The sequence below is a fragment of the Eleutherodactylus coqui genome, chromosome 7, assembly GCF_035609145.1.
Source record: "Eleutherodactylus coqui strain aEleCoq1 chromosome 7, aEleCoq1.hap1, whole genome shotgun sequence".
Lineage (NCBI taxonomy): Eukaryota > Metazoa > Chordata > Amphibia > Anura > Eleutherodactylidae > Eleutherodactylus > Eleutherodactylus coqui.
Window position 1 is genome coordinate 181407183 of NC_089843.1, and position 18192 is coordinate 181425374.

Consider the following 18192-nt stretch of genomic DNA (forward strand, 5'->3'; position numbering starts at 1 on the left):
CGAAGAGGAAAGGGGTTCGAGAGTAATGCTATACCACAGGACCCTGGCGGACAAACTGATGGTAAAATTCCCATCCGACAGCGCTAGTGGCAGAAGACGCAGTTCCGAGGTCCAGGTAGCAGGGGAGGCACGGAGATCAGGCAGCATGTACAGCACAGGCAGGGGAACACTGTCCAAGGCCTTTGACAGCTTTATGGCTCCCCAGCAAGACTGTGTCACCGCTCCCCAGTCAAGGCTGAGTCGGCGGGAGCACTGTAAAAGGATGGTGAGGGAGTACGTAGCCGATCGCACGACCGTCCTCCGTGACGCCTCTGCCCCCTACAACTACTGGGTGTTGAAGCTGGACACGTGGCCTGAACTCGCGCTCTATGCCCTGGAGGTGCTTGCTTGTCCTGCGGCTAGCGTCTTGTCAGAGAGGGTGTTTAGTGCGGCTGGGGGAATCATCACGGATAAGCGTACCCGCCTGTCAACCGACAGTGCCGACAGGCTTACAATCATTAAGATGAACAAAGCCTGGATTTCCCCAGACTTCTCTTCTCCACCAGCGGACAGCAGCGGTACCTAAGCAATACGTAGGCTGCACCCGCGGATGGAAGTATCATTCTCTATCACCATAAAAAACGGGGACCTTTTAGCTGCATCAATCTGTGAATTATATTCATCCTCCTCCTCCTGAAACCTGACGTAATCACGCCGAACGGGCAATTTTTCTGAGGCCCACAAGGCTCAGTCATATAACTTTTGGAAACAATGTTTATACGTTTCAATTCTCAATTCAATGAAGTGTTGAAACTTGCACCTGAACCAATTTTTATTTTAACTGGGCCGCCTACAGGCCTGGTTACAAATTAAGCCACATTAACCAAAGCGATTAATGGGTTTCACCTGCCCTCTTGGTTGGGCATGGGCAATTTTTCTGAGGTACATTAGTACTGTTGGTACACCAATTTTTTTGGGCCCTCACCTACATTGTAATCCTAGTAATTTTTAGCCCACCTGCATTAAAGCTGACGTTACCTTAGCTGTGCTGGGCACTGCAATGGGATATATTTATGTACCGTCGGTGGGTTCCAGAGAGCCACCCATGCTGTGGGTGCACACGGAATTCCCATTGCGGAGTTGTACCTGCCTGTGACTATTTATAAAAAACCGCGGTCTGACTGGGGCATGCAGACACCTTGACAGAATGAATAGTGTGTGGCACATGGGTTCCCCATTGCTATGCCCACGTGTGCAGCTCCTGATGGAGGTCGCACAGGATTGGATTTCTCATTGCTTCTGTACAGCATTATGGGCTATTAAAGAGGGTTGCTGCCTGGCCGTGCCAACCCTCTGCAGTGTGTGCCTGCGGTTCCTCCTCATGGCAGACGCTCTTATAAATAGACATGAGGGTGGTGTGGCATGAGGGCAGCTGAAGGCTGCGCAGGGACACTTTGGTTTGCGCTGTGGACACTGGGTCTTGCGGGGGGGGGGGGGGGTTGGGCAGCATGTAACCCAGGAGAAGTGGCAGCGGAATGTCATGCAGGCAGTGATTGTGCTTTGTTGGAGGTAGTGTGGTGCTTAGTTAAGGTATGCATTGCTAATGAGGGTTTTTCAGAAGTAAAAATTGTTGGGAGGGGGGGGGGGCACTCTTGCCGCTATTGTGGCTTAATAGTGGGACCTGGGCACTTGAGATGCAGCCCAGCATGTAGCCCCTCGTCTGCCCTATCCGTTGCTGTGTCGTTCCCCTCACTTTCTTGAATTGCCCAGATTTTCACAAATGGAAACCTTAGCGAGCATCGGCGATATACAAAAATGCTCGAGTCGCCCATTGACTTCAATGGGGTTCGTTACTCGAAACGAACCCTCGAGCATCGCGAAAATTTCGTCTCGAGTAACGAGCACCCGAGCATTTTGGTGCTCGCTCATCTCTAGTAGTGACCTTAATAGTTCATAAATCCCAGAAAAGTCCTGAATGGCCTTTAGATTAGGAGGTTTTGTCCAACTAAGGACAGCAGGTACTTTCTCTTGATCCATGATGATACCCTGCGCAGAGATGACATAACTCAAGAATGGCAGAGTAGTCTGTTCAAAGAGGCATTTCTCCAACTTGGCATACAGACAATTTTGACAAAGTGACTGGAGGACAGTCTTTACATGCTTGTGGTCAGAGATGATGCCACTGGAAAATATCAATATTTCACCAAGGTATACAATGGTGAAAGTATACAGGAGGTCATAAAAGACATCATTTATGAAATCTTAAACCACGACAAGGGTGTTGCACAGACCAAATGACACAACTAGGTACTCTAATGTCCATCTTGGGTGCTAAATGTAGCTAATGAGAGAGAGAGAGAGAGAGAGAGAGAGAAGCATTCTGCACACACCAGAATCATATGTCTGTACTTTCAACAAAACATGTGTATGATACAGGCTGCGAGCGCTATAGTGATGTGCTGGTGGCTTACTATGCTAAAAATTGTTGACAGTTCCTTTTTTTGTAAACTATTGTGCATGGTAATGGTTGTTGTAAACTACAGCAACCTTCAATATTCTCTTAGGGACCCTTCTATGCACCCTCATTCTTGTAGGACCATCCACTTAAACAAAATGTTTAGGAGTCTGGTCTGGGGTATGAATTCATTTATGTTGCTATAAAGGCTGGGGATGCCAGAAGTGATGGGCAAAAAATCTGTCAGCAGGAAACTCTGCGATTGTCAGGAGACGTTGTCATAGTGGTCATGGGCAGATGGAGAAGAAAATGTATGAAAACATCTACAATCAGAGTATTCACTGAATTTTTAGATGAGCTGTCACCTCTCCCAACATGCCAACAGATAACAATTGCAAATGCATGTATTATCAGTAAAATAATATTTCTGAAGCATGTTTACCTAGAACTCTGCATTGTAACATTCCTTTCCTCTTTCTGGAATTGTATGTATAAGGCCTGACCTATATGGGGTATTTTTGTTATAGAGCTGATTCTAATATTGGTGTAGTTCCATGCAAAGATAAGTTCTGATTCTGCCATGTTAGATTGTTATGTACCTACTTGTGGGTTTAAAAAACAAAAAAGAAAGCAGAAAATATCTGATCAGCTTCTATGAGGAGGTAGGTTCTAGACTGGACCGGGGAGAGTCATTGGATCTTGTGTATCTGGACTTTTCCAAAGTGCTTAATACTGTGCCACGTAAAATTTTGGTATTTAACATGAGAATGCTTATTCTGGGCGAGAATGTGTGTAAGTGTGGAAATAACTGGCTCAGTGACTGAAAGCAGAGGGTGGTTATAAATAATACATATTCTGATTGGGTCACCTTTATTAGTGGGGTACCACAGGGGTCAATAGTTTGCCCTATTCTGTATCTTCGGATGCAAGAGTTGAGACTTTACACAGCAACAGGCCCAACTAAATGATACCTTAAAAGATTTTTTTGAGAGAAATGACACACCAGGAATCTCACCAGCTATTTTATGGGAGATCCATAAGGTCTTCAGCAGAGGTGAGCTCATTGCGCTGGGAGCTAAATGCAAAAAACAGCAACAAGCTGAACTAAATTCTTTACTTGCGCAGAGCTATACGATGGAAAGAATAGTTAAACTCTCGGAGGCGACCGAGGTTCAAGAAGCACTCGGAGAGCGACGGAGGAATCTCAAAAATTGACTTAATAAACATTCTGCGAGGCTGTACCAGAGGAGCTCTTTCAAATATTACATGCATGGAGACAGAGGCTCTAAAGTTATGTCTGCTCTGCTAAAAAAAAATAAAGAAAAAATATTTATAGATGCAATTAAATACCCCAGCCAAGGAGTAGTCTATAAAGTAGATGAAATCACAAAAGAATTTGTAAAATTTTACAGCTCCCTGTATAACCTCCCAGGACATCCAGATGCAGAAACTGTAACCTCCAGTTTCCTGGATTCGATTGAGCTCCCGCTACTCACTGACGAGGATAAACACTTCCTGACCCAACCATTTACTAGAGATGAAATTTTGGAAGTGCTATCATCCATAGACAGTGGGAAAGCACCTGGCTCAGATGGTTTCCCAACCAGCTACTATAAAAGATTCCGAGAGGTACTAGCTCCGAGATTCCTGACATTGTTTAACTCTCTTCTGAATGGCGAGCAATTTACAGAGCAAACTTTGATGGCCCATATCGCCCTCATTCCCAAAGAAAGCAAGGACAGCAAGGAATGTGGCAGCAAACACCCAATTTCCCTACTTAACACTGATGTGAAGTGGTGGGCAGAGCTGCTGGCATATAGAATGTGACAACTTCTACCTAAAATAATAGGTTCAGAGCAAGTGGGTTTTTGTTAAGTCACAAGAGGGTAAACACAATACCTCATGGGTAGTTAACCTAATACACCATGCAAAGTCGCATGGGCTTCCACTGACTCTGTTAGGTACTGATGCCAAAATCAGCTGGCCTTACATTAAGGCTACACTCGCCAGATTCAGTTTCCCATTACCCTTCATCCTAGCCATACTCACACTATACAAATTCCCCTCTGCGCAACTTAGAATTAATGGCACCCTCTCTCCCATTTTCCGTATTTTTAATGGAACAATACAGGGATGCCCGCTCTCCCCTTCCCTTTTCATCCTTGTTATGGAAACATTAATACAAAAAATAAGACAGACCAATATGATAAGAGGTATAGAGGCAGGTGGCTATATGCATAAGACCGCAGTATTCACCAATGACCTTTTATTAATAATTTCTAATCCAAAATTGTCTCTGCCCCAGATACTTGGAATATTTAACCAATTGGGTATTGCCTCAAATTTTAAAATAAACTATACTAAATCTGAGATCCTGAACATTTCTGCCCTGAGGTTAGAGTTGGTGGGCATTCTAAAACTAGGTCCCTTTAAGTGACCAGATAACTATTTAAAATATCTGGGCATTATGCTCCTCAAGATCCCTGCAGGACCTGTACGCTGCCAACTTCAAACCACTACTCATTAAGATCCGTGGCCAACTGAAGTCAACCAAAATCCCTTTTGTATTGTGAATGGGCAGAAAGAATTACCTTAAAGCTTATGTAATGCCTAAAATATTGTATGTATTACAGACAACCCCATGAACATCCCACAAACCTTCTTTACTAAAATCAAACAATGTTTTAAATGTTTTCTATGGGAGAGAAGTAAACCATGACTGCCCCACAGATTACTGATTCAAAAACCCAGGCACGGTGGTATAGGCCTTACGGACCTCTCACTTTATTATGGGGCGATACACCTGAACAGATGGCTTCAGCTGGCTAGAATAAAGTATGATCCTTTACATATTGCACTAGAAAGAGACCTACTCAACTCCTGGGGAGCCTTTGGTGCCCAACAAGCAAATCTCTCCAGCAACAGAATATAAGCCTGCTGACTAGAGGCACATTAAAAGTCTTTAATCAATACTCAACATCTCTGATGCCCAGAAGTATTTCAGCTCTGGAGCCAGTGAGTTTTCTCCCATTCTACTTAAACTCTTAGCAGTCATATCTGGCTGATTGGAAATACTGGATAGATATAACAGCTGAACACTTTGATGTTAAGCCAAGGGAACCAGCAGAAATAGCCAAACAAGCAAATTTCTTGCAGGCACTCTCTGTTACGATCGTGTGGGCAGGCAAAGCACAGGACCCACACGATCGTGACCAAAGGGGACACACACGGGATTCAAGCAACTGGCCCTGTGCTAACGGGAGGTTGACATGGCCCTACCTAAGCGGGGACATTGCCCCAATAAGGGCAGCCCAGCGGTCTTCGGATCTGGGCCCTAGCTGATCCTAGGAGCCACGCACCAGAACAGGATGCATTCACATGCCACATGACAGACCCAGAATACACTGCATACAACATGCAACCACTAGTAACAGATTGGAAGCTGAATATAAATATCAGGTATTAGTTGACATGTTGTACAATATGTTGAAGCTAGCAGGCCACTTCATGGCTCCTGGTTATACTGCTAGTCCCTACACTAACCAGGAGTCCAGCAGAACCGGACACCGTTCACACCACACTCTGCAACAGGACACAGATAGCAGGACACACAGCAAGCTAACACAAAACTGACAGAATTTAAACGTACAAACGGACATGAACCAAGTCACACTGCAAACTCCACCAGACAAGCATTCATGACTACTCACCTGAGGGGCCATGCAGTAACTGACTAGGAGCTGGGTTTATATGTGAGCACAGATCCAGGGGATTGGCTAGCAGACAGTACCACACCCAGCCAGCTCAATCATTAACCCTGAGAGTGCTGTGCTGCTGGAAACACAATAGTACAACATGTCTCAGCAGCACACATAACAATCTACCGCAGGAGAATGAAAATTTCCCTGCTGGGACAGAGTTGGCCCATTTCATGAGCCATCTTGGCTCAAAACTTTCCTGCTACTCCCCTCTTTACCTCTGTGTTTGACCTCGAAGATATATGCTGGTCTGCTACTTTACACTCACCCAAGTAAACCAAGTTTTGTTCTGGCATGGGAAAGAGAACTGGAGACTACATTCACTGTAATTTTCCCTGATTCTATCACATTCACATGGCTTTTCAAGATGTGTCAGAATAAAAGAAAACTCGTACAAAACTTTTTTTTATTAAATCACTTTTTATTGAAAAGTTTTAATTTACAGAGCATTTGAAAACAGATTCTTAAATATCCTTTTGTGCTTTGACAACATATAAACTGTCATGTCTATTCATTTCCATAAAAAGGACACAAAGCTGACATAACTTACTATAAAAAAAATCACAATAGTTTGGGCATGAAGTGACTTCTGTCCTAGCTATCGAATCAAGCCTGGGTTCCCAGTTCGTAATCACTTAAGGCTATCTTATCCAACCTGGATCCAAGCCAGAAATCCCATGCCAAAACTGAGATGTAAAAATGGACAAAGAACAATCTCCTCTCTTCCCAGTTGTTTCATACTAAACTCTGTTCTGTCCGCTAGAAAATTAGCCTCCCGTCATCCACTCACCTCCATCAACTGAAGGGTGGATGCTGCGAAGCGAAACCACGGCGGCACAATGTTCCCCTCGTACAAAACTTTAACAAGCTGGTACCGCACTCCACATTTCCTACACAGAATAAAATTGACCCCTTTAGATAAATGCTGGCTCTGTGACGCCCACACAGGAACGCTTACACATGTATGGGTAGATTGGGTAGATTGTCCTAAGATTGAGAACTTCTGGAAGAGTATTAAAGATCTTATAAAATCTATCACGGGAAAATCTGTTTCCCTTACAAAGAAGTGTAGTGGAAACCCAATATTTCTATATTTTGGACTGTGGGCCTTTGGTAGTTTGGTAATGTCCTGTTTGCCTTCTGTTCTTACATTTACGCAATATGCAATACTTCCTTTAATGAAACTTCTGTTCTCAAAACGCTGACAAGATAATATATAGTGTAAACATGTTACATTTTCCATCTGTTTTGTAAATTTAGAAGTATAACTCAGACATAGATAACCGCAGTCTGAAACAGCTACCGCAATAATTACCCGAGCAATTTTACTGGAAACGTATGCAAATAACATGGGAGGTTTGTGCAATTTATAGTTCATGATGTAACATCCAATCATATCGAAGGAACCACACGTGGGTCCAAGACAACCCAGTCATTTCATCCACCACCTGATGGCCAATCACAGATGACCGGAGGATGGAAGAATTGCAAGATGCTTATCCAATAATTGAACAATACGTTGTATCTATGTAATCTTTGACCTGCCCAGATGGGCAGATATGTTATACTCTTTTAAAAGAGGCTGCGGGCCCAACATTAAAGCAGAATTGAGGAAGCTTGTACATGCTGAACCTGTGTCAGTGTGAAAACTTCTTATGCGCATTATCAATTCAGAATTAATCTGGAAGGGTGTAAACATTCCAAATTGAGTAAGCCGTGGTTCTACAAAGGAAATCCACGACAGCTGGTGGCCCGTACGGGGAGTGATCGATAGGTTCCAAACATCTCGGACAGAAGACACGGCGGACATAGGCAACCTTGGACTTAGCGGGCCCAACAAAATCATCAGAACACGGTAAAATAAATTAATTATCTATACCTGCGTGGCTAAGTTTAGGCTTGCCTGTGGGCCATGTCAAGGCCGATCGGTTTGGACCAGCTCGACAGGTATTTCTTTAAGTCTCGATCACTCGATAAGAACCTGTCATAAGATATAAAAGGAATGTTCACATGCCTGTTGTCTTGAGAGTACTGGTCGGTTGGCGAGGTCAGTGAGTTGCCCTAAGGGAAAGGAAGACCCTGTACAGGCGTCCCTGCTCGGGTCAGGTTTGGTGACGAAAACCTTAGAGTAAGGGACCTGTCAAGGTAGTTTGACTAGGTGTTCCTGCTCGGGTCAGGTTTGGTGACGAAAACCTTAGAGTCAGGGAACTGTCAAACGTCTGGACAGGCACCGCTGCTCCGGTATAGTCTGGTAAGAGACCTAGGAGAGAGGGGACTGCCAGACAGCATCCTGAGGGGCAGTTTAGACTAAACCAGCCGTATTGGTGCTCTGTCTATTTGGCTGTCTAGTTGTGTGGGTACAGCACCCATGTCTTGCCCAAATTGCCAAAAAGGATTGTTATTGACGATAAGTACCCTCGGATGGGAGATCTGTAGTCAGAATAATCCCTACCCCATCCACCGGTGTGGTTATGGTCCACTGCTTGAGGGTGGCAATCCACAAATATTTGTTTATCGTTTGAATGTCCACGAGTGGATTCCTCTGTCTGAGGGTAGATTAATAAACTGTGTAGCGACAGAAAAGCTAGAGACTCTAGGGCGGGACATACTGTGTCCGGCGTCTGAGGAGACTTCTATAATCATGAATCTGGCAGCCATGATTGAAATTACACCCCTGGTTATCATTGATTAATCAAGCAATCTTTCTATGTGCTTAAAACGTCCTACCTGTCCTTTATATAAAGTTAGTGTGCTTGTTTGTTGTGTAGAGCTAATCCTGCTAAGTTGTTATATAGAAATAGTCTGTTTGTCTATCATATAGAATTAGCATCAGTTCTGCTTAAATGTAAGAAGGGATTGTCGGCAGTGAGAACGCATTGGCTGGGTTATAGCCAAGATTAATGCACTGTACGCAGCGGCGCGCTGTGGGTTTGGACTTTATAGGTTAGATTGCATTATTGGATCCCTTCTAGTAAGGCAGACTGCTAAACTGTGTTGCTTTTGAATTGTTAAATGTTGAAAGTATAGGCTTGTGCCCGTAAGTGAATGTATACAAAGAGTTAACTGAGTTTTAGTGAGAGAGAGGAAGGCTGCTTGACCGAATCTGCAGCCTTCAGACCCCCTTACTTCCTCATTCTCCAGGAGGAAATAACTTTGTTGTTTAATAAAATAAAGGAATATAATGAGTTATACTGTCTTTAAAAAAAACGGATGGAGGTCAGTGATGTACTAAATTGTTAGAGCAGGTGGATTAGACCCAATCGATAGAGGAGAAAACAGATTCATGTGCCATGACAAATAACAACTACTGTTCGTATGTCTTGTTATGTAATCTAATCTTTGTTATATGTCCGTCATAAAAATGTAAAAAGTTATATGCCACTCACATCCTGAGGGGGCTCTTAAGAATACAAACTGTAACAAACTGCATAGCCCACCATGCCCACAAGAAAATACATCTATGTCTGCCAAGTCCCCAATTCAATTGTAACCACATACAATGTTAGGTGCTCACAGCTGTGAAAAGTTACAACATAGTAGTTATACATTAGACGTTAGAATTTCCCTAAATGTCAGTAAGAGGAAGAGAAGGTGGGCTGAAATGGCGTCAGTATCAACGCATGCCAAAGACACCAGCGTTCAATATAACAGTTCAGTAAATAGGGAGATAGAATAATATCTCAGTCACTCAGCAACCTGGGAAAAAAACTGTTGTAAAAGTAAAATTAGCCACATTCTACCTTATAATCCTGTCTCGGTGCCCGTCCATTCTGTGTTAGAGAAGACGGTCACAGGAGGGAGAGATTCTGAAAAGAGGAAGTTACTGGCCCTGTAGTCCCAGCACCAGTAAAGTAAATTCGCAGACAATATAAAATAAATAAATAAATAAACTACAGGGAGTAAGATCTAGGTTAAGCAGAAAAACCGAGGTTGCTGCAGAGAAGCCAAAGAATGGGAAACAAGCAGGTAACGATAAGGCCAGGTATCCACAGGAGGAACGGGGCAGATTGACCCGTAATTTGTAAAATGTAAATTGTGTGATGCATAAGACTTTATTTGGTTGTGATGTGTATCCGAGGACTGCCAACGTTGAATGAGAAAATAAGGAAGTAGGTATACTGCCACACTCAGAGGGGTGGAGCCAGATGATGCAAGTATATGTAATGGGACATCCCTTGTATAAGGGAAAAAGTTTTGTTTTTTTCTCCTGTCTCAAACTCAGCTTTCCACGGTTCCTGACACCCACAAGACAGGCATAGGGAAATTGAATATACCCACAATGATAATATATACGAGACCCAGATACACACCCCTGGGTCAAACAGTATGGTACCAGAAGTGGGGTATCCCCCTAGTTTAAAGGAAAAAAAAAAAAAAAAGGGTGAAGGGTCAGCCACGCATGTTAGGTGCTGTGTGCTGATGCTTTGGAAAAACTGCCGACCGACCACAATTTCACTTTTAATTTCCCTTGCAGAAGCTGTAAGGCCTGGAGGCCTCCAAAGACTAACCAAGTTCTGCAAGAAAGGTTGTTCTGGCCAGGCCATACCTGTACCTACACCAGTTGCCAAATTCTGCACCTTTCTGGGCCTTGTTTCATACTGCCGCCCATACGACAGTATTGACACAAAAGCACGGAGGACAACCACAGCCACTGGGATACTACTCCATGAGGCTAGATCCAGTGACTCGAGGAGCTCCCTCATGTGTTTGTGCGGTGGCAGCAGTACAGGCAATGGCTGACAAATCTTCTTAGTTGGTATTGGACTACCCCCTAGTGGTCCACACCCCAAATGACATCCAGAACATACTTATGCAAGTGCAACCCAAACACTTATCTCTGGCCTATTAGATCCGGCTACAATGTGCTCTTTCCATGCCTCCCCCAATATTTCTTTCCGATGTTGTACTACCTTGAACCCGGCTACTCCTCTTTTAATCAGGTATTCCGGTTCAAATGGGGGAGGGGAGGCATAGGTGATCTGAGTATGGCAGATCAGCTATTTTTTAATTTTTAAAAAAAAATTCTTTGCAACAAGATTCTGACAAAAACTGTTATTAGAATCCACTGTTAATGATGCATATTTTGAGTTTTCTTTTGTAGATGGTACCAGGGTGAGGATTGATGACTCCGAACCAGATATGCAGAGGTCACACAACAAGATGTCCTAAACGCAGAAGCTCTGCCTCCGCATGTCTCAGTGCAAGAAGCGGAACCGGAGGCCCTCACTGAGGCGTGTAGAGTGGTAGAAGGTAAGACGGCAACTCTTTACACTGACTCCTGGTATGCATTTGGCATAGCTCATGATTATGGCCCAATATGGAAGGCCAGACAGCTTGTTATCTCAGTAGGACAGCCAATTAAGAATGGTGCAGCGGTGCAGAGTCTCATGGAAACCCTACTACTACTACCTGGCAATGGAGAGCTCACACCGATTTCTACAATGGAGAAGCGAGAGACAACACCCTCGCCAACAGCACAGCAAAGGCAGTGGCCCTCAAGAAAGAAGAAAAGATACTGACAGCATGAGTCAGTGATAAAAACTTTGGACATTGATAAAACTTTGGACATTGACAAATTTTGGACATTGATATGTCAAGGACTTTACAGTTACAAGCCAACGAGGAAGGAAAGCAAAATGGGCTAAAAGACGGGAGCAACAGAACAGGACGGCGTATGGCGAACAATCAACAGAACTTGCCTACAGAGGTCTCTGTCCCCCGTGATGGCCCAACTGGTACACAGAATCAAAAGCAGCAATGACGTCGACACTGAACAAGAATGGGCGACACCTAGGTTCTCTGTAGCTGCTGCATCATTTGTTCAGTTAACATGATCTTTGCCATATGCGAGTCAGGACAGAAGTAAGGTGGCCATATAACACTTGCCTTGACCACTCTACCCATTTCAGAGATTGCCAATTTGACCACATTCAGCTCACACCTGTTGGGGAGTATGAATATGTGCTTGTTGTTGCTCGAGTCTTTTTCAGGTTGGAGGCCCACCGTGATACTAAAGTAAATGAGCAGGTAACCACACAGAAGCTCATGAATGAGGTAATCTACAGATATAGGGTACCGGAAGTGAATAAGGTAAACAAAGGTACACACTTCATAGGTGAAATAATGTGACATCACGTCTGGAAGGTAATTGGACAGGGGAGTGTGCCTTGGTAAAGCCCTTATGCTCCTCCACATCCTGTCAGGCAGCATTGAGGATAATGAGGTTACCCCCAATAGTTACTTTATCTCGATCCAACTCTGCTGTGTTCTGTAGTTATCCTGTCATGTTGGTCTATCCTTGTTTTCCGCATAGGTATGGCGGTTCCTTCCAGTCTTGTCACTAGGTAGTGTAGGGTCAGGGTAGGCGGCCTGGACGTGTCCACCATCCGGACTATCTCCAGGAGGGACATTGGTGTGGGTGAAGATCAGGGAGTCCAACGCCGTGCGTACCTGTGCATACTACTAGCATTGTAACAGCACACTAGAGTGAGAAGAGAGGCTCCTGGTGGTAGTTTAGACCTACACGTGTACATTGACGTCATAAGACAGCCAAGGGGGGTACCTGACGAGTTTTAAAAAATTAGAGACCAAGTTAAAGCTAGTTTCGAGTCCATTTTCCTGATCATTATGGTAAATAAAATGTTGACCAGATTAATTATGTTTATTATAATTAGCAGCGATTTATAAGTTATACTAGAGATGCCTTATAGGGACTAGTCGTCCAATAGGACCTATCTCGACTATGACTTTTCAAAATAGAATGGCACTAGGTACGATTTTAGCCAAAAAGGGGAGTGTCTGTAAGATGATAGGGGTGACTTGTACCTACATTCCAGACAAAACGTGACCCGCAGGCAAAGACGCAGTTGCCATTAAGAAGCTGACCGCACTAACTAAAAAGAGCTAACCTTAGTCTGTTTTCCTCAGTAAGGTACCTAACAGGAGAAGGAAAATATATATAAAAAATAAGTTTAAAACATTGTGTATTTAGAACACTGTGATAGGTTTTTTCGCTAAGATTTTGCTTTATTTTATCTGCAGTGCACTCTGCTCATGCCACGCAACATGCCGGTGTTACAACGCCCCTGGTCCTGTTATCTTGCCGCCTCTGGAAAAGGGAAGTGGGAATAATCACCTTGTAGCTCTTTCCTTCCAGACTGATAGATATGATCATGCACTTACTAATGAGACAGAGGTTCAGTCATGTTGATCAGGCATTAGATAGCCCTAATTTTGCACTCTTTGTCGATGAATCGAGGTAGCGTCACACAGAGGGTTCTACACAAGTTATGCAGTGTTTACCTGAAATAGTAAAAGCCGCACCTCTCCTAACCTAATGCCTCAAGATCCCAGGTGATAGCCTAGACCTCCACATGTACCAAAGACCCGATTGCCATGAACCCACAGCTAGGTATCGGAGGGGCATTTACAGCCTAAGCGACAGTTGTGAAAGACTGCCACTCTACTGAGTTTTCAAAACGTTCTACACAAGAGTTTACTCTGATAAAGAAGTTATTAATTATATTTGTTGCCATTATAATTGTCCTAATTTCTGTTTGTTGTTGGATACAGTGTATTCCGACCCTGATAACTACCTGGTCCACCTGACTCACTATGATGTCCTACAAAAAGCCCACTGTCAGCGCAAACGTCGTCATCATGGATCCAGAATATGATGATGTCGAACCATCCTATACCCCCCTGACAGCAGTAGCTCCAGTCTACAACACAATGCAAGTCTAGGGTCAGCGGTGGGGGTGGGATGGAGCAGGCCGAGTTTAGTGAAACAGATAGTTTCAAGGGGGGTCTGTGGTGGAAACCCAATATTTCTATATTTTGGACTGTGGGCCTTTGGTAGTGGACATTTGTGAATTTAACATTCTGTATAACCAAATGTCATGTTTGCCTTCTGTTCTTACATTTACGCAATATGCAATACTTCCTTTAATGAAACTTCTGTTCTCAAAACGCTGACAAGATAATATATAGTGTAAACATGTTACATTTTCCATCTGTTTTGTAAATTTAGAAGTATAACTCAGACATAGATAGCCGCAGTCTGAAACAGCTACCGCAATAATTACCCAAGCAATTTTACTGGAAACGTATGCAAATAACATGGAAGGTTTGTGCAATTTATAGTTCATGATGTAACATCCAATCATATCGAAGGAACCACACGTGGGTCCAAGACAACCCACTCATTTCATCCACCACCTGATGGCCAATCACAGATGACCGGAGGATGGAAGAATTGCAAGATGCTTATTAGAGATGAGCGAACACCAAAATGCTCGGGTGTTCGTTATTCGAAACGAACTTCCCGCGATGTTCGAGGGTTCGTTTCGAATAACGAACCCCATTGAAGTCAATGGGCGACCGGAGCATTTTTGTATTTCGCCGATGCTCGCTAAGGTTTTCATGTGTGAAAATCTGGGCAATTCAAGAAAGTGATGGGAACGACACAGCAACGGATAGAGCAGGCGAGGGGCTACATGTTGGGCTGCATCTCAAGTTCACAGGCCCCACTATTAAGCCACAATACCGGCAAGAGTGGCCCCCCCCCTCCCAACAACTTTTACTTCTGAAAAGCCCTCATTAGCATGGCATACCTTTGCTAAGCACCACACTACCTCCAACAAAGCACAATCACTGCCTGCATGACACTCCACTGACACTTCTCCTGGGTTACATGCTGCCCAACCGCCCCCCCTCCCCCCCCCACAGCGCACACCAAAGTGTCCCTGCGCAGCCTCCAGCTGCCCTCATGCCACACCACCCTCATGTCTATTTAGAATTGCGTCTGCCATGACGAGGGACCGCAGGCACACACTGCAGAGGTTGGCACGGCTAGGCAGCGACCCTCTTTAAAAGTGGCGGGGCGATAGCCCACAATGCTGTACAGAAGCAATGAGAAATAGAATCCTGTGCCACCGCCATCAGGAGCTGCACACGTGGGCATAGCAATGGGGAACCTATGTGCCACACACTATTCATTCTGTCAAGGTGTCTGCATGCCCCAGTCAGACCGCGGTTTTTAATTCATAGACACAGGCAGGTACAACTCCCTATTGTGAAGTCCCTGTGGACCCACAGCATGGGTGGCTCCCTGGAACCCACCGGCGGTACACAAAAATATCCCATTGCATTGCCCAACACAGCTGAGGTAGTAATGTCGTGCATAATACAGGTGGGCTTCGGCCCACACTGTATGCCCCAGTCAGACTGGGGTTCTTTACAAGTGGAAACAGATGCATTTATAATTCCCTGTGGACCCACAGCATGGGTGGGTGCCAGGAAGCCACCGGCGGTACACAGAAATATCCCATTGCATTGCCCAACACAGCTGAGGTAGTAATGTCGTGCTTAATGCAGGTGGGCTTCGGCCCACACTGCATGCCCCAGTCAGACTGGGGTTCTTTTCAAGTGTACAGATGTAGTAAAAACTCCGTGTGCACCTACAGCATGGGTGGCTCCCTGGAACCCACCGGCGGTACACAAAAATATCCCATTGCATTGCCCAACACAGCTGAGGTAGTAATGTCGTGCTTAATGCAGGTGGGCTTCGGCCCACACTGCATGCCCCAGTCTGACTGGGGTTCTTTTCAAGTGTACAGATGTAGTAAAAACTCCGTGTGCCCCTACAGCATGGGTGGGTGCCAGGAAGCCACCGGCGGTACACAGAAATATCCCATTGCATTGCCCAACACAGCTGAGGTAGTAATGTCGTGCTTAATGCAGATGGGCTTCGGCCCACACTGCATGCCCCAGTCAGACTGGGGTTCTTTTCAAGTGTACAGATGTAGTAAAAACTCCGTGTGCACCTACAGCATGGGTGGGTGCCAGGAAGCCACCGGCGGTACATAGAAATATCCCATTGCATTGCCCAACACAGCTGAGGTAGTAATGTCGTGCTTAATGCAGGTGGGCTTCGGCCCACACTGCATGCCCCAGTCAGACTGGGGTTCTTTTCAAGTGTACAGATGTAGTAAAAACTCCGTGTGCACCTACAGCATGGGTGGCTCCCTGGAACCCACCGGCGGTACACAAAAATATCCCATTGCATTGCCCAACACAGCTGAGGTAACGTCAGCTGTAATGCAGGTGGGCTAAAAATTAATTTGATTACACTGTAGGCGAGGGCCCACAAAAATTGCTGTATCAACAGTACTAATGTACATCCAAAAAATTGGCCATGGCCAGCCAAGAGGGCAGGTGAGACCCATTAATCGCTTTGGTTAATGTGGCTTAAGTGGTAACTAGGCCTGGAGGCAGCCCAGTGTAACGAAAAATTGGTTCAAGTTAAAGTTCCAACGCTTTTAAGCGCATTGAAACTTTTAAAAATTGTTCAGAAAAATTATTTGAGTGAGCCTTGTGGCCCTAAGAAAAATTGCCCGTTCAGCGTGATTACGTGAGGTTTCAGGAGGAGGAGCAGGAGGAGGAGGAGGAATATTAGACACAGATTGATGAAGCAGAAATGTCCCCGTTTTGGATGGTGAGAGAGAACGTAGCTTCCATCCGCGGGTGCAGCCTACGTATTGCTTACGTATCCTTGCTGTCCGCTGGTGGAGAAGAGAAGTCTGGCGAAATCCAGGCTTTGTTCATCTTGATGAGTGTTAGCCTGTCGGCACTGTCGGTTGACAAGCGGCTACGCTTATCTGTGATGATTCCCCCAGCCGCACTAAACACCCTCTCCGACAAGACGCTAGCCGCAGGACAAGCAAGCACCTCCAGGGCATACAGCGCTAGTTCAGGCCACGTGTCCAGCTTCGACACCCAGTAGTTGTAGGTGGCAGAGGCGTCACGGAGGACGGTCGTGCGATCGGCTACGTACTCCCTCACCATCCTTTTACAGTGCTCCCGCCGACTCAGCCTTGACTGGGGAGCGGTGACACAGTCTTGGTGGGGAGCCATAAAGCTGTCCAGGCCCTTAAAGACTGTTGCACTGCCTGGGATGTACATGCTGCTCGATCTCCGCACCTCCCCTGCTACCTTGCCCTCGGTACTGCGCCTTCTGCCACTAGCGCTGTCGGCTGGGAATTTTACCATCAGCTTGTCCGCAAGGGTCCTGTGGTATAGCAACACTCTCGAACCCCTTTCCTCTTCGGGAATGAGAGTGGGCAGGTTCTCCTTATAGCGTGGGTCAAGCAGTGTGTACACCCAGCAATCCGTTGTGGCCAGAATGCGTGCAACGCGAGGGTCACGAGAAAGGCATCCTAACATGAAGTCAGCCATGTGTGCCAGGGTACCTGTACGCAACACATGGCTGTCTTCACTGGGAAGATCACTTTCAGGATCCTCCTCCTCCTCCTCCTCCTCCTCCTCCTCCTCCTCAGGCCATACACACTGAAAGGATGACAGGCAATCAGCCGGTGTACCGTCAGCAGCGGGCCAAGCTGTCTCTTCCCCCTCCTCCTCATCCTCCTCATGCTCCTCCTCCTCCTCCTGTACGCGCTGAGAAATAGACAGGAGGGTGCTCTGACTATCCAGCGACAAACTGTCTTCCACCGCCCCCGTTTCCGAGCGCAAAGCAGCTGCCTTTATGCTTTGCAGGGAATTTCTCAAGATGTATAGCAGAGGAATGGTGACGCTAATGATTGCAGCATCGCCGCTCACCACCTGGGTAGACTCCTCAAAATTACCAAGGACATGGCAGATGTCTGCCAACCAGGCCCACTCTTCTGAAAGGAATTGAGGAGGCTGACTCCCACTGCGCCGCCCATGTTGGAGTTGGAATTCGACTATAGCTCTACGCTGTTCATAGAGCCTGGCCAACATGTGGAGCGTAGAGTTCCACCGTGTGGGCACGTCGCACAGCAGTCGGTGCACTGGCAGCTTAAAGCGATGTTGCAGGGTGCGCAGGGTGGCAGCGTCCGTGTGGGACTTGCGGAAATGTGCGCAGAGCCGGCGCGCCTTTACGAGCAGGTCTGACAAGCGTGGGTAGCTTTTCTGAAAGCGCTGAACCACCAAATTAAAGACGTGGGCCAGGCATGGCACGTG